This window comes from Pelodiscus sinensis, chromosome 10, assembly GCF_052426305.1.
Source record: "Pelodiscus sinensis isolate ZL-2025 chromosome 10, ASM5242630v1, whole genome shotgun sequence".
NCBI lineage: Eukaryota > Metazoa > Chordata > Testudines > Trionychidae > Pelodiscus > Pelodiscus sinensis.
This window is the reverse complement of record NC_143061.1, coordinates 12,030,938-12,048,437: the sequence shown is the minus strand read 5'-3', so window position 1 is coordinate 12,048,437 and position 17,500 is coordinate 12,030,938. Positions and strand designations below refer to the sequence as shown.

At 42.2% G+C, this 17,500-nt stretch overlaps 1 protein-coding gene and 1 non-coding gene across 3 annotated transcripts in view; both read left to right on the top strand.

Annotated features, from left to right (window-relative positions):
• The window catches only part of KCNMB2 (potassium calcium-activated channel subfamily M regulatory beta subunit 2), a 273,125-nt gene that overhangs the window by 55,422 nt on the left and 200,203 nt on the right, over nt 1-17,500 (top strand). The window lies entirely within an intron of this gene.
• On the top strand, nt 3,060-3,259 carry LOC112545494 (U2 spliceosomal RNA). The gene has a single exon (XR_003088971.3). It is a non-coding gene; the product is annotated as a U2 spliceosomal RNA (small nuclear RNA).

Here is a 17,500-nt window from a genome sequence, read left to right as displayed (position 1 = left end):
TCCTTTTGTTTTAGGAAATTCCATGAAGTTTTGGAATTGATACAATGTGGCATTCAGAAGTGATCGTGTGACTGACGGACAAAGACATGCCTTAGAGCTGTGTGTAAAGCCCTTTTGCAAGTGTGGTCGGTTAGCCAAGTGCAGTTTTGCATACAGTATTTGTGTGGTCAAAAGTTCTTTTTGGTCATTTCAGCGTTAACAGCAAAGAGCGCGGGACACAATAGAACCCATGGCAGGAGAGTGGCTGGTCATATATACCACTAAATAAAACAGCCCATCAGGATGCAATAATGTCCTCCTTAGACATCAGTCACTGAGTCTGAAACACTCTGAATTGGCTCAAGATGACTCTGGGTATGTCAACACTACAATATAAGTTCTGTGTTAGTGGGACTCGAGTCAGCTGCCCCGTATTCGGGAACTTGGGACTTCAGCGTACACTCTGTTTTTAACCTATGGTGAGACATTTCTAACCTGTGCTCAAATCTGGGGTGCTGGTGTCCAAACTGCAACACAGAGACCCAAGTCAAACCAACCATATCCCAGTAGGTGGTCTCTTTAACTCTATGAACATGATGCACTGCGGGAAAACTTCACTGCCAACCCTACACAGTGCAGGAAGTTTGAACAGCCCACCAATGCAGCCTGAGGAGCTGTCATTTTGGTTTGTGCACTTCTAGCTGCTGGAGACAGCAGCATGGGGAAGGCATCTTTTCTAAGGAACTTCTCTTGCTCGTCCTTGCACGTCTGTGTTAGGAAACTCGCAGGGCATCCACGAGGCCTTGGTGGATTTTCTCTTCCACCAAAAGGTCATGATGAATTTCCTGGTGGAGCAGTCAAAAGATGAGGAAAAGGACCCTTAGCATGGGAGACTCTCACTGGGGTATGCTGCTTAATACAGTTGGCATAGCTGCAGATGTCCTTACATAGACCAGTGTCAGTGGTGCAAGGACATCTGCACAGACTGATGGGATTACAGCATCCTGCAGACTTGGGAAGGCCATTGATAGGTCCAGCACTTTCACAGGAAGAGCTTTACGAACAGCCTACCCCCACCGTCCAGTGTAAAGAGACACAAGAAAGGTCAGCCTTGTCAGTCCAGAAGTGAGTTGCAATAACCATCTGGAAGTTGCCTGCCTCAGACTGCTACAAGTCCCTTGCCAAGTAGTTTGAGTTGGAAAGTCAACTGTGGGTAAAGTGCTGCTGGTGGTATCTAAGGCAATCAGATGTCTGGTTTGCCCCCATGTAGCAGGCATTAAAGATATTCCAGGAGTAATTGCTGGCATGGGCCCAGAACTTGCCCTCCTCAAGAAGCACATGAGTACCTCAACTGGAAAGAGTACTACTCCCTTGTTATGCAGGCCCTCATGGACCATAGAGGCTGATTTATGAACTTCAGTGTGGGCTGTACTGGAAAAGTTCACAATCCCAGAGGTTTTCACCACTCTGGAGTCTACATTCATGGACAGTTGGGACACTATTCCCACCAAATAACATTTAAATAAACACTGTCCCCACTGTTATTCGGGGGACTCCAAGTAACCCATTTTCTTTGGTTTATGAAACTATTCATGGAGTTCAGAGTTCCTGGCAAAAGACAATTTAATCATACTCCCAGCAGATGTAGAATGCTTACTAAATGTGCCTTTGGCTTATTAAAATCATGCTGGAGATGTCTACAGACCCATTTGAGTGCCAGTGTCATCAGTGCTATCCACACTATAGTGGTTTGCTGTGCTCTTCACAATCATTGTGAAGCGAGAAGTGAGCCAATTGCCCCAAATTCTGCTCATTTTCCCAGGTGTAGCTTCATGGACTTTGTTGGCATTAAAGCTGAATATAGGCTGGTGTAACTGAAAGCTCAGTCGGGCCCTCACTGTCTTTATCAAGTTGAGAAATGAAATTTGGATTCCCCCTACCCTGAGAGTCGATCTTGACTAATGTGCTTGAGTTTCTCATTACTGATCTCCTCGAAGAAAGCAGCAGCCGTCTTGCTTTTACCGGGATTTCCTGAAGGAGGACGACAGCAATAGGTTGCACATTAATTTTAGAGCAGCCACTGCAAATGATCACTGCCGTTCATCTCTTTTGCAGCATGCAGACCAAACATTACACACCAGGGGCCAAATTGCACTGCAAGCTGAGGGAGCATGCTAGTTCATTTCCCACTGGCCGTGCGATATCTACCTGCAGATAGTTTTAAAAACTGTTGTCCATGTGACAAGCACTCACCCATGGATAGTCAGGAATTAAAGCCTCAAGCATAGTTACAAGCATTCAAGTAAGGTTTTAGTGTATTGTTGCTTTAAGTGTAAGTCCAGGGATGGGATGCTGCTTTCATGTCAGAGCGAGTGCTGGAGGAGCAATGTAGTGGCAGTGTGTGAGGCTCTGATTTGATTCTGCACGCCACTGTAGAGGTTTGTCACAGTGCTGCCCTGCAATCTCAAACAAACAAACCTCAACAGCAAACTTCAATACTGTCACAGGCTGGCTTTCGAGAAGTATGTTAAAGGTGAGCAGGTTTTCTTTAATAAGCTGGCTGAAGAGTAAAAAAGGACAATATCATTCCTAAGGCAACTGATAAAGACAGGGAGCCTAGAACATCAAAGCTCCACTGTGTGTTGCCTGAGAAAGATCTGCACACACTAAGTACAGGATAGCATCTATCAGGCACTGCTTTAATAATTCCCTTGCCTGACTAGCAAGAGTCCCCTCCACATTGATTGTGGCTTGTCAGTAACATTATGGAGTCCGAGCCGCACTTCCGCAGTGAGCATCAGACAGAAGAGAATAGAACTTGATTTGATTTTATCCAGGGTAGCACCTTTCATACTTGACAAATCCTAGAGCACTTTACAGACTGAGACCTATCTACCCACAAAGACTTTGTGCTATTTTAATAAAGACCAACAATTAAACCTGATTATAGTAGAGGCTTTGCATTTGTCTTAGAGGGATAGAAATATTGTATTGTATGTTAGAATCACTACTACTGCTAATATTAGTGAGACATCTGAATGCCCGTTATTCGGTTACAGTTATATATTTTCTTTGTCTGCAGAGTCTTTTGGCTAAGACCAAATGCAATGTGGCTACAATTAAGCATAATGTTTGTTCTTACCAGTTTAATACCTGATATGTTCTCTGTGTGAGAACTATCTATTAAATGGATTTTTGAAGCAGGCAGCTGAAATAGGCACTTGCTCCATTCACTTCATGCACAATCTGGTATTGCAGTGCTTCTAGGGAAGTAATCACTGTGGTGAGTTGTCTGGCCTTTGCTGAGGGATTATATTAGAGAGTGAGATCTGCTTGGGTCTGTAAGAGGTGACTGAGCTATTTGACCATAATGCTTGTCCAGGAGCATAGAGGAGGAAGGGGATGAGCAACATTGGTGAAAAGGGGAGATAAAAATTCTAGTCTTCTGTGCAGAAATAATGGCAACACTGTTTGAAAGAGAAAAGAAGTAAATAAACGTGCTATGTGAGATAAATGGTGCCACAAAGGTATTTGTTCCTCCATTATCAGATCCCTCTCTCTTTGTCCAAAGGGTAGAGCATTGAGTTTTAACTGGCTCGCTTTTCCAAGAGCTATATGGAATGTAAGCAAGGCAACTAAGTACACAAAATATCTCTTTCTCTGGATGACCATGAGGGAATTCTGGGGAGTGAATCAAGGAGTGGCAATGAAATAGTGGCGGAGGGCACTGTGTGTTTATTTCTACTTTGGAGCCCAGCTGTGTACCAACATTGGAACCAACTCCACAGAGCTGAGTCCTACCGCCCCTAACGTGGATGACATAAAGTGAGAGGCAGTCCCAACATTGAGGGCTTTGTCTTATAAAAGCACCTATTACTGCTCATCCTTAGCTGATTTTTCACACTTACTATCTGGTCACACTGGTGACACATGGCACTGAAGTCACAGGGTTGCTGTGTTAAGGACTATTTGCACTGATGAAGGTTTTGCAGGGCTGGATACTTGGATTGTTTTGTTTTATTTACTCAATGTTTACTGAAAAGTACAATTGTTTAAGAACTAAACCGCCAACTTGGGAAATGTTATAATGGGACAGTAGTATTTATGTGCTCTCGGAGTACATGCATGGGGCAGGATTTCCAGGATCAGGCCCCTAATTCAAATCTCAGATGTACTACATAAATTGCAGTGCAGCTTCAAAACACCATTCCCATTTTACAGTCCAGAACCAGGATGTATCCATATAAAAAACAGACCATCTGTTATAAACTGCTCAGAATGGAGAGGTCAGACTGAACAGAAGACCCCACAGAGATGTTTTACTATTTTCTTTCATTTCCAGTGGGGGAAAAGCAGCTAATGTCAATACAGATATTTTTAAAGGGGGAGGTGATTGATTTTGTTTAAAATAAAAGGCACTCTTCCTCACAAAATTCAAAATATAAAACAAAATATATTTAAAATAAATACAGCTGCACACTGTTATATAAACTAAGATACAGCTCCACAGATTAGTTTATCTATGTCCCCTTCGCTGAGGTATTAGATAATGTTTCTCACATTTTTGTCCAGAGTGGGTTTGTAAAGATAGCATTGTAACTGAATGTAGAGAGAGAGGGATTTTTCAACACTGAGGATCCATCTAGTCTGGGTTAAGTGCAAGGCATTGTCCTCCTGCCTTCTGCTGAAAGTTCAAAAATGGCCCACGCAGTTGCATTTCTTTGTGCCTGTTTCCAAACTTTTTTTTGTATTATTCCTGGAGTTATTTACTCATAACTACTTATCTCCTTCGGCTCTTGCTTGCTTTGTATGGTAGGTATGTTTGGGGGCAGTAGCAAAGCAGCTACTTAGTAGTTGGGCTGTTGGGACAAGTTTTTGATGAATTAATATTCTGTATAGAGCCAGATGTCTTCTGAAGATAAGTGCGTAGGGCTACATACTGCTGTTAGTGTAAATCCTGAATTACATCACTTCAGTAAGTGGTCGCTTCAGAATTACATCAAAATAACTGAAAATAGAATTTGAACCTTGATAAATTCTTTACATAAATGTTTCATAAATCCATTGCAGCTTTGCCATTCACAGAGAGGGCCAAATTCTCTCATGCCCCATTGTTTTCAAAGGAAACTGTGAACCCAGATTCCACAAAAATCCCAGGTGAGAGTCTGACTTCTCTTGTCTTGTCGTACACTAAAGATGGCAGCTGAGTAAAATTACAAATGGGACGTCTTTTGTGTGGGCTTCTCTTGCAGTGGCAGCTCCCTCGTTTTCTTCCCTGAGATCAGCTCCATGGCAAGTCCAGCCTGCCAGATCTCTGAAGCCCCAACTCCCAGGAAACTACTACTGAAGTCTTGCTCTAGTTGTATTGATCAAATATACCTCACTCATACATTACTAGCAATGCTTATTACGGTGGTGCTTAAGGATCAACCAAGATCAAAGTCCCACTGTGCAAAGTGTTCTAACAAACACACAGTAGATAGTCCCTGCCCCAAGGAGCTTACAGTCTAGACAGGATAGATACGGGGTAAGGGAAAGGGATAGGACATAAGGGTATGTCTACACTACCCCACTAGTTCAAACTAGCGGGGTAATGTAGGCATACCGCACTTGCAAATGAAGCCCGGGATTTGAATTTCCCGGGCTTCATTTGCATAAGTGGGGAGCCGACATTCTTAAAACCCCGCTGGTTCGAACCCTGTGCAGCGCGGCTACACGGGGCTCGAACTAGCTAGTTCGAACTAGGATTCCTATTCCGAACTACCGGTACACCTCGTGGAACATTATTGCGATATGATGAAATCTTGTTGTTATTGAACCGTTCAAAAAAGCAGCAACTAAATACCTTTATTCATCAAGACACTCAGGCTACGTCTACACTGGCATGATTTTCGGAAAAGCGCGTCTAGATTGGCAGGATGGTTTGAGGGGCCTCTTTTAGGTGCCTGCATCTTAACAATATTGAACATGCAGCTGTGTGCTTAAAAGAGATGGCTGTGCCCACAGAGCTGCCCAAAGGTAGTGTAGTGGGAGAGGGGATGTGGGGTCTCCTTCCCAGTCCCTGTGTGCTACTTGCCTTGTGCTGAGCATGCTCATATGGACTGAGCATGCGCAGTAGCATGGCTGAAGCCAGCTGACCTCACTTCCTCCCATCCCCACTATTAGCAGACATGGATGTGTCTGGGGCTGCCCATCTATTTCTGTGTTCTTCCTCACTCATTCGATATCTTTAGCCTTCCATGACCATTTTTATGCTCCTTAATCCCACCTGCTGAATGTGGCAGGAGATATGTTAAGTTATTGCCCAATTGCTAGATTAAAGTTAGTGGCAAAGGTGCCTTTTTTCCCCTCTTTTTTCAAATTTAGTCCCAGATAGCCAGAAATAAAAACTTGCCTGTGAGCAGGACAGCCCACAGGGTGGAATCCTCTACAGACCGCTGCACTGTACCAAGTATTACTACCAATGAAGCACAATCACTTCCAAGCCCAGCTGTGTGGCCAGTGGATGTGCTTTCTTATGCTCTCAGTGGCCATATCTCCATCTTTCTCTGTCCTGCACATGTTGGGGCAGATCTTCAGCTAGTGTAAACTGACATAGAGCCAGAAAAATCAGTGTAACTGCATCAAATTGCACAGACAGAAGATGTGGCCTCTTCTGCGTTTCATATACAAAAAATAAAATTACTCCTGCTATTGAATGTCCTTTATTTTAGATGTTTTATCCAAAGTAAAACATCTGAGAGAAAGTACTCTGTATGATGTCAGTGGAGAGTGGAACAAGAGTGAGATTTAGAGTCAAGATACCTATATTCTAAGTGCCTCTGACATGCTCTGTGGTTGTGGGGATGTCATCTCACAGCTCCATGCCTCAGTTTTCCTTTCTGTAAGATGGGAATAATGATATCTACCTTTATAAAGTACTTCAAGATTTTACCTCTCAAAATGGGAGCTAACTTTGCAGATGGCAGCATCTTAGGTATCTCAGGTATAGTACATAAACAGCAAAATCATAACTGGTGTATAGCTGCTATAGCTCAGCATTCTTTGTCCATAAATCTTGAAGTACTTTATAACTGTAGATATCATTATCCCCATTTTACAGAAAGGAAAACTGAGGCATGGAGCTGTGAAATGACATCCCCACAACCACAGAGCAAGTCAGAGGCACTTAGAATATAGGTATCTTGACTCTAAATCTCACTCTTGTTCCACTCTCCACTGACATCATAACCTCACCTTAATTCCCACTCTGTGCACTAGCTGCAGAAGTCACTGCAGTCTTGTGCTCTTTAGCAAGGAACCCTTTCCTCTCTTTTCAGTCTGACCTTACAATCTGACTTTCTACATTCAGTAATACCATGCTAGTACCACCACATGCAGGGCATTTCTCATTGCCTTCCTCAGGCTGGAGGATTTAGACCGAGATAGCCGGACAGACAAAACAGCGGAGCCATTTTAGGGATGCAAATGACCTTTAAAAGGAGAATAGAAAACTAAACAAAAAGAGCTTCTTCAAAGAGTGAGGCTTCCACTAAAGCAAAGCAACAGCTGAGTAAAGAATAAAAGGAAGAATGTATTAAAGGAGATACCTGAGTCGTAAAGAAAGCAGGGCATTCTATATCAGGCGATTGGAGGGAGAAAAGAAGAAAACCGCATTAGCTAGCAAGATCTCCATAAGGGTTGCTAGGTGAAATAAAATTAATGTAGGAATAAGAGGAAATGGATTAAAAAAAGATTTCGGACCTGATTGAGAAAATAACCAAGGCACAGTGTACAAAATCAGAAAGCATTTAAATAGCCAATTCAGCTTCCGTGACAGAGGACTGGCAAAATGCATTATCCATCACAAAGAAAAGACTTACAGTGGCAATGATTGGGGCAGCCCTTCAGGGAGTTACTGAGCAAGCAAGAAGTGCCCCCGATCACGGGATATGACAGTCAATTTGGGGAATTGCGTGCAGAGCTTAGGTTAATCTGGGCTGCAAATGTTTGAACTGTAATTCATTACTTCACAAATGGGGAAGAGGCAGGCAGGATATGCAGAGCAGGAAACAGTGGTGTCTCAGCACAGAGGTCATGCATAATCAGGCTTAGAAAGCACTGCAGGTTGCATCTCCAAAAACCGGCACTCTCTAGTCCAGTAACATCCATGGTCCTGCAGGAGCTGCTCCTGGACCAGAGAGAGCGGGAGCCTAATGGCAGGAGGGCCAGCCAGGACCGGAGGCAGCAGGATTGGCAGCCCAATAGGAGACAGCGGGGGTGGGGGTGGACAGAGCCCTATGGCAACCCACAACAGCATGGGGCCAAGGCTGCTGTGGGGTGGAGCCTGCAGCAGCCCAGGCCAACCAGGGAGCTGCCAGGAGCTAAGCGAGCAGCCCAACTAGACTAGCAAGGAGGAGTAGTGCAAGGACAGGCTTGAGGGATGGTAGCAGGAGACCTCCACTAGTCTGGCAAATTCTCTCATTCGGGACTGGTCAGGTTCCGAGGGTGCTGGACCAGGGAGGTCCAACCTGCAGTATTACGACCCAAACCAAGGGGCATGGACACATGAAACTCTCATGGGATTACCCAACACAAGCTTTCTGGCTGACAGCAGCAAGTTGGGAGTCATCCCTACCAAAATAATTTGCATAGTTACTAACCAGAAAAATGTCGAGGGGCTGCAATAAACAATTGTGAGTGGTTTTGTTTACTTGGGATTCTTTTCGTCGTTCAAATGTACCTGCAGCCTTCAGTGATTTACTGCGCAGTGTCAGTCACACCAGAACTCATTTAATTTCACCATCTCGGCCCCAGAATTCAATAGCTTACACCACCCATCACTGTGAAAGCTGTTGTATGAGTTTGGATTTCCCTTACAGCTAATCAAGAATAATACATGACCTGTATCCAGGCTAATGATACTGTGAAGTCAGTGAACTGGCACCACCATATACCACGGGTGAATCTGAGCAAATGAAAAGAAGGGATTTGGAGGTTCATTTGAAATCTTCGCTGCTAGGATATTTCCTGCCAGTTCTCTCCCTGCTGTAATTAAAGACTAGACATTGTTGAAATATATGGAAGTTCTGAGGCTTCTGGAAATTAACTGTGCTTTGTGATGTATACACTTTTGTGCAGCAATAGCACTGGTAAGCATAGCTACATTAATTAACCGAGCTATCTATAAGTGTACTAAATTAGTAAGATTTTGGAACGTGATTGTAAGGAGAAGAGTTAACTGATCATTACCTTTGCAAGCATATGTATATAGTCTGTTTCCCATCCACCTCCATAAAATACAATATGTAGCAGATGTTCTGGGAACAGTTAGCAAAATCCATTAGACTAAATATAAATAAAGGTTGGGTTAGTAAAGAAAAAGGCAGAATAATATTTACAGGAGATGAGTAAGAAGATTTTTGACACCTGAGCATTTTAAAGATAGTTAAAAGCTGAAGGGGAAGAGAAGGAGCAACACAGTCTAGGAAATGATGAAGAAATGGGGTAGTAGAAAGTCCTCTATTGAAGCTGCACAAGTCCAATTTAATGTAGACGTTTGTAAATATATAAAAGAGAGGAGGCTGCTGCTTTAACTCTACAAACAAATATTATGTAAAGTACCTAATGAATTGTCAACCAAGATTTTCACAGCATGCAACTGTCCATTTGCATCAAATATTGGTTTGGGATTTCTGGGTCACTTAACAAGCATCTAAATAAAATTGTTTTTTCTCAGATAAATGGGTCAAAATGGGATAGGGGAGGAGAAGGCAGAAGAGTGACAAGGGAGACCATTCAGGCAGAATGTGGAAGTGATTAGCAGCTCACCCAATGGAATACAAATCAGTTGCATGAACACGTCTCCCTGGCATTTGGGTGGCTCATCAGTCTGAAAACAAAAGAAACTCAGAGACTAAATTCAAACATAGGTGCTGTTCACCCTCAATGCATGGATTTTTTTACTAGATAACTTCCACTGCTCTCAAAGAGAATTACACGTGGAATTCCCTCCCACCCGCACCCCATAGAAACTAGATCACAAATGATGTATTTTTTATGACTATTCACCCATCACACTATGGCTTTGTCTTTATAGTGAAAAAGTGGTGTGTTTTACACCACATGTTGGGTATCCTGCTGTGAAACCCTAGTGGAGCCAAGGCACTGTAGTTTTCCCATAAGGTAAAGAAGGCATGGGCAGCTACCCAGGGGGAAAGAGAGGTGATTACAGGACTAGCTCCTGAAGGGAATCAGATCACACACCTGTAATGGGCTCCTCCAAAGGAAATGAGCCAAAACAGGTTCAGCTGGGCATAGTTAACTGACTAAGTAGTTAGTTGAGTATGGAGCACCTGGATCCAATAGAATATGGGTTCCCAAACTGGTGGGTGCGAGGTGACCCATCAAGTTTTGCTGCCCTAGTCAGTTCCTTTTTTTTTTTTCTTCTCAACAAGTTTTGCTGCTATTTTGGGGAGACATGAGGGTTTCTCAAAAATAAAAAAGAGGGTGTGATGCCAAAAAGTTTGGGAACCACTGCAGGAGACTGCAATTGGTAAAAAGCACTAGAGGAGAGGAGCATCTAGGAAGTCTGAACTAAGCAAAAACTCTCCAGGCTGGTAGACTGAGGAGAGACCCAGGGGAGAGCACAGTGCTTTCCACATACTGGAGAAGACTTACAATAGAAGGAGCTGTGGCTGGAACCTTGGAGATTTTTTTTGGTTTGGGGGTTTCTAAGTTTTGTCTGTGTTCTGAGGTTAAAGCCTTTAAACCCTCTACAAATGCTCCTTTTTAAAGGCTTTGTCAAAGGGAAAGAGAGAAAGATCTAAAATAGAATGTTTGGCTTCTCTTTGCCTGGGCTCTATGGTGACTTCATTTTTATCTCATTTAGGAGGGAAAACCGAGTCAGGCCACCACAACACTACACTCAGTCACAAGGGGTGCTTAGGAAAAGATAGTATCCGGTTTCCCAGGGATATCATTGTATCTAGCTGCCTCATGGTATTAACTAATATGAGTTGTCTCCACTTGACTTTTATAATGGGATTACTAATGCATATTAGTTAGCTTGTTGTAACTTTAAAAATAAAACTTTCTGGCCGTGAAGAGATCGCTATAAAAGGATTCTGTGTTTAAAGTATGATGTTTGTTAGTTTGCGATGTCAAGTTTACGTTCAGAATCATGTTTTAGTATCACCATGCATAGAAATAGGAATTGGTTGCAACATTAAGATACAACATTAGAGTGTTGGGGTGGCTCCATAAAGCCTGCATTCTGGGACTGGAATGTAGAGAACCACGGGGCTAGCCAGTTCTCCCCATAGGTGAACAGACCTCTTAACTGTGAGTGTTAATGTTTAATACTGACATAATTTATATGTTATCACAGGGTTTCTCCAGGGCTCTTTTACCTTCCTGGGCAGATCATTTTTGCCTGGCATACTCTATTACTTGCTAGTCATTGTACAAACATTTTTAAAAAGAGCGTTCCCTGCATGAAAGAGGTTATAATCCAGATATGCCCAGGAAAGTCTCCTGGAAAGTTTGATTGTGTGACTCAGTCAGAGTCTGCTAAAGCGCCTGCTATTGATGTCCAAGTTTGGTGCAAAAGACTCAAACTTGGTTTGTTCAGATAAACTCCGATTATTTTCAGAACTTTTTGTCCTTTCAGTTAAAAGCTGAAGGGGAAGAGATGGAGCAACACAGTCTAGGAAACAATGAAGAAATGGGGTAGTAGAAAGTCCTCTATTGAAGCTGCACAAGTCCAATTTAATCTAGACATTTGTAAATATATAAAAGAGAGGAGGCTGCTGATTTAACCTGTACAGAAATAGAAAATTAAACCTTAAATGAATAGAGATGGGGCCAAACCACCTCACTGAGATCTCCACCCAGAGTCAAACTTCTTCAAAATGTGAGGGTGTTTGTTTGAATGTAGGGTTTGAGGTGAGTCAGGAACAGATGCTAGACAAAACATTTAATTCTGGATTTAGGGTCGGGCTACCACAACATCTAAGGGTGCACAGATTGAGGTCAGGTTTGGACCAGCCTCCTTTAAGAATCCCATTGACTATTTAAATCTAGTTCTCTTGAAAAATTAATTTCACACTCCTGATACAACATGCAGTGGTACTTGCCATATGTGAAACATCTGTACCCAGACTGTGGCTACTTTTTATATTGTCAGGCCAGGTTTACACTAGGGGATAAATTTGAATTAATATATACAACTCCAGCTATGTTAATTGTGTAGCTGGAGTCAACGTACCTTGATCTGAACTTTGGCACCATACCCACAGCTGATGTGAGAAATGTTCCTGTTGACTTCCCTTACTCCTCATGAGTACTGGCAGTGACTGGAGCATCCTAAGCATTCGATTTAGTGAGTCCTTACTAGACCCTCTAAATCATATGCCAGAAGATTAGCCTCCAGAGCATTGATCTGCATGTAAGTATAGATGTGGCCTCAGCTGTTGAACAGATCCAATCTTGAGTGACCATCAATGGATTATTTCTGCGCTCCCTCTTGTAGCTAATTCACACCAGACCATCTACTAGATTACTGAAAAGCTCCGCAGTGAGGTTCAGATTTGGACACCCTTTGAAAATGACACAGCATGGGAATAGAAATAAAAGTTTTCTAAAATATACAACTTCAAACCAAATTGTGTTGGTGCCTAGAAAATTTTGTCTCTGCAGGAGGAAAAGAAGTTCCTGTGTGCATAACGTGCAACATTAATTATATTGTATAGTTCGCTATGCAATTAGCATATATATTTGTATCCGATAGTTACACTTTCTAGCTCTGCATCTATCAAATTTTCATTATAATAAGCATGACTCATAATGAAATTATGCATAAGTTACACTGTTTAACTTACTGTCAGCAAGCAAATGACAAATCCTCAGAATTCCTCGTCTTCATCTTTCCTTGTCTATTTCTCAAGTTAATATTGGTCAAAAATTAATACTGCATCCCCATTGTATCTCAATAAGATATCTCAATAAGATAGTACTTTTGCAAGAGGAGTAACCTCTGCTCTTATTACAATCAATGTGACTTTTCTGATGGTGCCAAATGGACAGCATGCATAAGCAATCATTTATGGGGGTATCACTGAAGGTGTGGGGAGTCACTGTGCCCTGCACCCCCATCTGTAGCCAGATATGAGACTCAGCCAGGAGGTACAACAGAAGGCTTATTAGTTCTCAGGGATACAGCACAGAACAGACTTTTTACCACAAGAACCAGAAACAGTCAGTACAACCCATCTTCCCTCTATCCTAAATCAGTGGAAACTAACTTACACACTCAGCAACTTGTCCCAGCTCTGCAGGCAGCCCTGCTCCTCTTTTGTACGGTTTCTGGAGCAAAAAGTGTCACCTGGTTGCACCCCCGTCCCAGGTTCGTATTACAGAAAGCCTGGACCATTGTGTACATGCTAGAACTGGGGCAGCCTCCCTCATTGAGAGTGACACCCAAAATGTCCATCCCCATCTCGGTATTGGTGCAGTGCTCAGGGAAACTGAGGCATGCACATGGAGAGTTACCACAGACAGTGGAAATCACATGCAATGTAACAGAGTGAACGGAGAGAATACAATCCCCACTTTGTCCCAGGGGGGCATTCAGAAAGCATACGCATTACACAGGAACTGAGAAATTGCCAAGCTAGGTCAGCTCAGTGATCCATCTAGTCCAGCTCTTGAATGTGTATTAGCAAGAAGAAGAAACAGGAATTATTTGTTTCTAATGAAGGAGTTGTTGGGGGGTTTTTAACTAATTTGGTAGCAATAACAACAAAAAATGTTAGTAGTGTAGTAAGAGAGTTCTTTTCCTCTTGAGAGCCTGGGGGAAGAGTTTTAGGAGTCGTGGCTCTCCACTGAGGCACCCAACATGAGAAGCTTTATTCTCAGTCCCACATCCTTTTCATTCCCTTCTGCCTCCTCCCCAGCAAAAGCCTACTCCCTTCATTACCACTCCACTAGCAGTATCACCCCTGCCTCCGCACTGATGAGAGAGAGCTGTCTCCCAGTTTCACTTTACACCTGCCTCTCAGATCGGCCTCCACACACAGGGCCACTCTTGGCTTTTTTCCACTTGTTTACACCTCGCCTGCCTTGGCAATATGTGCCACTCCCTCTTACGGGCTCATAGACTGGTCAGGAATCAGCTCACAATAAGAAAATAACTCTGATGATGGGGCAAAGGGTTCCTCTACAGTGGAGGTACAACTGCCACTGGATGGATTTGAACCTGGGACCTCTGCATAGGAGCCTCTACCACTTGAGCCATAAAGCCAACTGGCGCTTAGCTTAGGCTGTAGAGCGCCCTTGTGCTTATCTCTCACTGTAAGTGGTCTAGGTGCGACTACATGGGACAGTGAACCACACTAGGTGTGTGGGTTACAGAGGCAGGGGAGGGAACGACTCATTCTAAACATTCCTTTGGAAAGCTTGTCTATATAAACCAGTGTTTCCCAAATGTTCCGTGTTCCATGGAACCCCAGGGTTCCGCGAAGTGAAAATAAGGGTTCTGCAAGAAAATTCCATTACAATAACATTTTATGATTTTAAAAAACTAATAATTATGATTATGTGATTTTTGTTTTTAAAGAAGTGTAATTTAACTAAATGTTGATCTCATGACCTTGTTTAGCATTTGTTTATTATTATCCTTACTTATTAGTGGTCTACTTTTTCAGCTCCATGTTATTAGGGGTTCCACAAAATTCTTTCAAGTTTAAAAGGGTTCCGTACCCAAATAAAATTGGGAAACACTGATATAAACACTTAATTCTCAGACAGGCCCGAGATAATATCAGCCAAACTTCTGAATATCAATCACAGTATTAACTCCTAGGTAGGCTGCTTAGTGGCCATCCACTCAGAATAGACTCCTGAATAATCATGATGTTACTCTGCACGTAAGGAAGTGTCTGTGTTTTCCATTTGAATCTACCTCTTTCCTCTAGAGCTGTTAGCGTGTGCGCGTGCACACACACACACACACACACACACACACACACACACACACATACATACCATATACAAATCATTTGTACAATGAGCCCGTTAGTGAATTGGGAATATATTGCTTAGGACACCATCATCTTTTTTTTCTCCCCTAATGTGAATTTAGTACTCATGAAAAATGTTGGATGGACAGCTCAGAAGGGAGCTCTTAAATTATCCACTAAATTGATATTGTCTGAACACTCATTTCTCTTTATTCTAAACTCCACAAGTTGAAATCTGGTCTGTCTCACAATGCAGTCACTGGGTATTACATTACAATTGATTGCTCACGTTTGTTCTGTTCGTATTCAAAAGAAATCGGTTTACTTGTGTATTCCACTGTTGTAAGTTATTAAATATCTTTCCTTCTACTGAAAGGTGTGTTTGCTATCACCAAGTCTTCAGGGGCATTTCCCTCTTGACATTTCTGGTTCCAAAATAGTGCCCTCGATGGACTGCTTTCATAGGTCCAACATGTGCATTTAAATCTGCTCTGATCACGACTCACCCATTGGATTGATGTTTCTAGTAAGTCACAAGAACTTACAAAAAAACTCCTTTTTTACATTTTGATTTCTCTTAGCTGTAGTACATACTGAATGGACTATTTCCTCTTCCTGACACAATTTAATACTTGTCAGCCAGTCTAACCTTCTGGTAACCTCTATCCCATACTTCTGCATGGTTTCCTCTAGAACACCTCCAATGTTGTTCCAGAAGGTTGAACTCCCTGATAAATAGTTTTTGTAACTCTCCACCAACACTAGGCTTTACAGCTTTCTATCTAGTCTCTTGCATGGAGGCTATATTTGCTGTTCTCCTATTTAAAGTCCCACATAGCTCCATAGTTCTTTCAGTCAGCATTCCTACATTCCCACTTGTGCATTTGAGAATGGGAATGAAAGAGGAAAATGGGGGGGGGGGAATTGAACCAAAGAATAAACCATAAACTTCCTGACTATCCATAGGGTTGTGTTAAGGACAACTGAGTCAAACTAAAGCAACTTCGTGGGAAACAGCACACAAATCCTAGGAGTGATGAAATTAGTGCCAAAAAGGATAAGAAGAGAGACGGGGTAGAATGTAGAAGTTAATGCATCTGTTGAGAAACTTAAAGACTAATAAGATGGCATACATGTAGGCAAATGAAGGCCAAAAGAAGAGTTGCAACAACTAAAAGCGGTGCCTGTGATAAGCTGTATTAACAATTAGGAGACATGAGGGACAACAGACGAACTATAGACTTGCCAAAGCTAATGAGACAAGGCCAATGGTTGTGAAGAAATTTGCTTACAGTGGAAATGAAGATGGTATATTGCCAATAAATGGTGCATCAATTAGCAATGTTTAGGGTGATTATTTTGAACAAGAGATGAATGAGGAGAACCCAAGCTTTATGGTGTCTATTTTTAAGCATAAAATAGACATTACACTAGGTGCTAATTATCATTCAATTAAGCTAATATCATATGCTGTGAACTTATAGGAGCAGATCATTGAAAAGCATCCACATCGATTGGTGGAAATTTGGAAGAGTCATTGTGGATACATGCCAGGAAGGTAGAAGTTGATGCCATATTTATTCTACACATCTTCAAGGAGAGTTTAGAGAAAAGAAGAATAGTCTTTGTGAATTTAGGAAAAGCATGATTGTGATTCAATGAGAAGAGATTAAGGGAGGACACAATAGCAGTCTTCAAATACTTGAAAAGCTGCCACAGTACAAATGGAGAGAAGTTGTTCTCTCTTGCCACAGAGGGTACGTCTAGACTACAGGCTTTTGTTGACAGAAGTTTTGTCAACAGATACTGTCGACAAAGAGCGTCTAGACTACATCCAGTTATGTCGACAAAGCAAGCCACTTTGTTGACGTGACAGTATAGACACAAAGGATAGTGTAGATGCAATAACGCCTTCTGTCAACAGAACTCTGTCGACAAAAGGCGTTATTCCTCATAGAATGAGGTTTATAGCCATCAACAAAACTGCTGCGTTCTGTTGACGTTATTAAATCTCAGGAAAATCTTTCTATTTTAAGAATTGTAGGACAATAGAACATACTGCCAAGGGAAGTTCTGGAAATGTATTTACAGGAGGTTTTCAAAAGAGGCAGGATAGTTGAGGAGTCTGTCTTGAATGGTTAGACACATCTTGTATCTTGGCAGGAAATTAGACTAGATAGCCCTTGTGGTCCCTTCTAACCATATGATTTTATAATTCTAACTAGTTTGAAGGAGTTTGTAACAGAAGTATGCCAGAAGAATATGTCTATTTTATCCAGGGTATGTATGGTGGAGACTCTACCACTTTGAAAATTCAATAAGGCTGTAATAGAGAACTTCCAGTAATCGTGACTTGCTTCAGGAGTATGCACTTAGCCTCTTTTCTGTCTGCAGCCATCATAGATGTGATACATAAGAGTATATAAAGGAAGACTGAAGACTCAGGGTATGTCTACACTGTCACCCTAGATTGAACTAGGGTGGCTAATGTAGGCATTCGAACTTGCAAATGAAGCCCAGGA